The 5,162-nt window shown below is 32.7% G+C and overlaps 1 long non-coding RNA gene across 1 annotated transcript; it reads left to right on the top strand.

The window, feature by feature from the left end:
- Positions 1–860: 860 nt before the first annotated feature.
- LOC129302219 (uncharacterized) lies at positions 861–2,207 on the top strand. Its single transcript, XR_008591211.1, has 3 exons — positions 861–985; positions 1,876–2,023; positions 2,133–2,207. It is a non-coding gene; the product is annotated as an uncharacterized LOC129302219 (long non-coding RNA).
- The last annotated feature ends 2,955 nt before the right edge of the window (positions 2,208–5,162 follow it).

Raw genomic sequence — 5,162 nt, 5'->3', positions numbered from 1 at the left:
ATCTGACATCAGCAAAATGAGTAGGAAATTCCTGTGGAACGAACATACTAGTTCCAAGAAGCTTCATTCCATTGCTTGAGATGAGATCATCAAAGAGAAGCCTGATGTCAGTCTTGGGATTAAAGATATTTACATTCAAAACACTGCCTTCATGTTTAAACCCTGTTGGAATCTTCTTACCAAGCCTCAACTTTTCTGGGTCTAATGCCTTAAGGTGAAGTACGGCTAGTCTACTCTTAATGAACCCATTTTTAATCGTGCAGATCCCTCGTCCCACACTTAGAACAGAATCTTGGAAGTTTGGAACATTTCTCCGTGGGTATTGGAAAAAGAATTAGCACCGGCCATGACACTAGCTTCTGGTGGGACAAATGATCACCTCTTGAGGAACCTCTCATTCACTACCTTAATACAAGAGACTTCAATCCCTCAGCCCCTGTTAGTGACTTTCTCACTCAGAATCAGTCTTGGAACCTGGCTGCCCACAGTAATATTCTCTCGGTTGAGGTCTTGTCTGCCATATCCACTGTCAAGATTCACCCTCACCTTGGACAGGATAGGTTCGTTTGGTGTAATTTTGTTGATGGCACCTTTTCTGTGAAGGCTGCTTACAACTTCATCAAGCGGTACTTGCTCACTAACACCAGTGGTCTCTGGAGAAAGCTGTGGAAGGGCCAACTCCCTAAAAAAATTAAAAGCTTCCTTTGGCTTGATACCCACGATAGACTGCCTACTAACTGCATGAGAGCTTAAGAAGGACTCACTATACATTTACACTGCTATTATAATTGTGAAAGTGAAGAAACCACTCTACATTTCTTGAGATATTGCAATATGGCGAGGAGAGTTTGAAGAGAATTTATTAATCCTAACTTCTATGTTGTTTTCTTTCATGGTGATTTGCAGGACTGGATGCATTGGAACTTTAACAATACTGCTTCTCAGTATCAATACAAACACTGGTGTTGGCACAAGATATTTAAAGGTAAGTCCCCTTTTGCTCTCTTTTCTTAGACAAATGCTCACTTCAATTTCGCTTGGTCTTCTGCTTTTGCTGATTGTGATTTCAATTTGCATGCCTGCTAGCTGATGAAACGTTTTCAATATCTAGCCGTTTTAGCTTTGATTTTAAATAAGCAAATTGTTCCAAGAGGTGCTGCCATTATTCTTTTGTCAATGTGTCTGATGAAAAAGAAGACATGCTTGCATTATTTAAATTTTCTGAAAAGTTACTTTTTAAGGAATTTTGTCCTTGGTCATGAGCAAGAGGCTAGCGAATTATTGGAGTACTATTATTCTAAACTGAATCTTGCAAGGTGAATGAGGAATGGAAAAGGTTTTAAGGCATGCATATGGACTAAGATTTCCCAATACTTTAGCAGTTTTCTCATTACGTTTCGTTCGGTATTTATTTATATGTTGCTGGCTGTAGGTTGGACATGACTCGTGAAAGTCAGTAGAGATCTCCCTATTGTATTGAAATCTGATTTGAAGTTTTAAAGATTATTTATAATGTAATGCCATAGTAACAATATTGTTGTTTCTAATGGGAATTCACCTTGGACTAAGAATGAAGAACAGAAGAATCATGCACAGAACAAGTTTTATTTGATAATAGCTGAGAATATGATGTTGTCATCAGTGCTGAAAAACTCCCCAACTTAATCTGCTTTGCCTCTGGCTTCTGTAGCTTCTTTCTCCAAAGTATCTGAATATTTTTCATTTCTTACTTCATAACCACTCTTCACAACAAGTATTTTATTGTCAGAGACATTTCAGCAAGTTTAATAGAACCTTGAATAGATTATGTTCTGCTGTTTGTAGATTTTGCTTTGCTGACTCTTTTATTCATACAAATAACACCACAAAGTGCAGATATGTTTGGCATTGCCTTTGTAAGAGGTTACTAATGGGGACAGAACTGAAGAGAATCATGTATTCGACAAGATAACTAGGAGTTTTCATCAGCTCCACAAGCTAAGTCATTCACTGAATATGGAGAAAGGCATTGAGAAACAGAATGGTAAAAACATTATCAGTTTTTCAGTCTCCACAACTGTTTCCATTCGTAAATTACAGTCAATTCTAGCTAAACTTGATGTTCAAGTTAGTGACACTGCAAAGTTTACTAGGTCCTTTTGTCGAAGATGATGGATCAACCATGGACGGTATGATAACAGTTCAGAGGAAGACTCTGATTCTAAGCGGCTTGATCAAGTTAGTCTTATGTTCAGTGTTAGCATATGGGTTTGGACTCTTACAATATTAAAGTTAATGCATAACATTTCAAAAGTGAGACTACATCTGGGTGGCATCTTATGCTTGATTGTAATGAAGAATTTTTCCTAAGTCTTCCAAAGGGAGTGATCTGTGGATGCCCAGGTTGAAGTAATTGCCAAAAGGTTATACTTTAAGATTCTTGTCTTATTTCTAATTAAGAAATATCATTTGTTTGAGTTATTTGTGGCTTTATGTTTGTGTCGTATAGTTCACAGACGGAGCGATTTCTTTAATTCTTTTGGTATGCCAACACAATTGTAATGCTTAGTGATGATAAATGACCTGCTTTTGTCTTCCTCACATTATTTCATTAATTTCATCATTGCTATCTTGCTACTTCTTATTTTTCTTGATCAAGAATATTAATTCCTTACTATTTGGACAAGATCTTGCCTGATAATGTGTTTGTAAGCATTGTTCTTGAGTGTTTGTTAGAATAATTTCTTCTATTTTTTATACAAATAATTTATCCTAATCTTATTATAATATTGGTTGTGCTGCATTCAGAATTGGAGTCTGATGATAGGCTTTGCGATAAGCTGGATTTTTCTTCCATCTGGACCTACTATTCCAATTATCAGAGAGGGTGATATGGAGGAAAATGATACATAAGTTGAAAGTGAATTGTTATTACCAAGGGATGTTTTCCAACATGTTTTTAAGGAACTTTTATGTAATCTTCACTTCTCATTCTTTGATTACTCTGTTGTATAGCTAGATGCAAATTGGTTCAATGATATGAATGCAAGTACAATTATATGGTTTAGATATTTGTGATACTGATTGTTCTGTCTTTTTGTAACATTTGTTTGTCAAGCTATCTTGATTAAATATAAAATAAATATATTCTTCCCATGCATGACACATGGTAGTAAGTGCAAGTTTAACTTTGTTATTCATTGAAAAATTCCAGTTTATTGGTTTTTTGTTAAACTTAACTATATTTATGTCAAATTATTAGTTATTTAGATATTTCGTTATATATTTTTTTTCTTTAATTAAAATTGAAGCCATCATAATAAATCATTGTGCTTTCAAAAAGACATGCCATGGAAGCAAAACAATTCTCATACACTACCACTCTTTTCTAATAAAAAATGGTGTTTGCTTAAGGGTATTAAGTAAATTTTACGAGCTTTTATCAAAACTTAGCAAGTAGTTAAGAGATTGTTTGGATATCCTTTTAAAATTAATTTTAAGTTCAAAACCATGGTTTTGAAAAATCTTATCCAAACACCCCAATTTTTCCAAACCCTATTTGGTTTTCAAAACTCTATTTGGAATAAGTTAAAATTTGTTCCATTTTGAAAAATCAATATCATAATTAATTTTTGAAAATTTATCCAAACACCATTACATTCTAATAATTAATTTTTTTCTTAATCAATTTTTTCCAATTAAAATCCAAACATACCCTAAATTTTTATATGTAATTGTTTTTCTATCAAACCTTTTACTTAGTAGTTAGTAGTGAGAGTCAAAAAATCACTTTGCCTTCCTTTCCATTTCTTCACAGCCGCTTCATTTGTAGCACTCTTCTTTTCCTATCATTTATCCTCCATTGCTGCTGTCAATGAGCACTGTTCCTTTCTAATTTCTAGCAGAAATAGGCTTAAGAAAGGGATGGGAGAATAGCTTCAACAATATTTTTTATCTTTGGCCAAAAGCTTCGACAATAATGACTAACAAAAATAGGCTCATAGGTTGAAATTACTTTTAACTTTTCCTAATGTCACCTCTCAAGATTGGAGAAAAGAAAAGGAAATCGCCGTTCCTCGTAACCCAAGAGAAAATAAAGACGTAACACTCATTTAATTGTGAGATAGAAAACAGCAATCAATACCTTGAAACTTATTCTTTTTAGGTCTAAATTTTTTACATGTGCAAAAATTTATTAGCTTTGTTATTTTTATAATGAACTTGTACAAAGGTTATCAAAATTTGGTCGATTATTGTATAATGCGTGCACGGCCTTCTCCTACTTTGAACTTTGTAAGCCTAATTCCACAAGATTAATTGCCAGTTATGGCTTTCTTTATATATCTCAATTGCTCATGTAATTTATTCTAATAAATTATAGGTAAATCTAATACAATATTTTCATATTTTAATTAATCCAAGTAATTAAGTATGAAATTATTACTCCATTGTAACAACCAAAAGCATGGGCTTCCCGTACGTGTAATTAGATTTATGCATGAACCATATTATCTACCCAAGCCTGTATTTATGCATGGACAATATTATGTTGTTCTTTCAAGAGTGAAAAGTGTGGATGGGTTGAAGATTTTGTTTGATAATTAGATAAGTTAAGTTGTTGCTATTTGAACAACTAGCTTTTATTTTATATTAAATTAAACACCACACTTTATATTTATTTTTATTGATGCTATATTAGTTTGTATGCCATTATTTTATTATGTAACAGAATGCATTCCTAACATAAAGAAATTTCATTTCATCTATTTACAACCTCTATTACCAATTAAAAAAATATTAATCCATTACTACAACATCATAAAATCAAGCATAAAAAAGGGATGACAATCAAAATAGGTGCATAACATCTCATTAGCCTAAGTTCTTAAAGATATGTTTTTAAACATCCATAGTTGTTCTTCTACCAATATTTTGATGATCATAAATTTCTTAAAAATCCCTTAAAAATGTCACATACCATACTTTTACTTCCCTAGGCGATGCATCGTTAATCAAACATAATGAATAACTCTTATACTAATTTATTGATTACAAGATTTGCTTGTGTAACATCTTTCATCCAGAGAAATTAAGGACCTGTTTGGAAACATGTTTTGAGAACATTTTTTTTTTGTTCTCCAGAATAAGAGAATAAAAAATTTTATTTGGTATATGTTTTTCAA

The sequence above is a fragment of the Prosopis cineraria genome, unplaced genomic scaffold (genome assembly GCF_029017545.1).
Source record: "Prosopis cineraria cultivar Desert tree isolate PC_DT_omini unplaced genomic scaffold, ASM2901754v1 PC2, whole genome shotgun sequence".
In the NCBI taxonomy this organism is placed as follows: Eukaryota; Viridiplantae; Streptophyta; class Magnoliopsida; order Fabales; family Fabaceae; genus Prosopis; species Prosopis cineraria.
The sequence above is the reverse complement of the archived record's forward strand: the minus strand, read 5'-3'. Positions and strand labels throughout refer to the sequence as shown.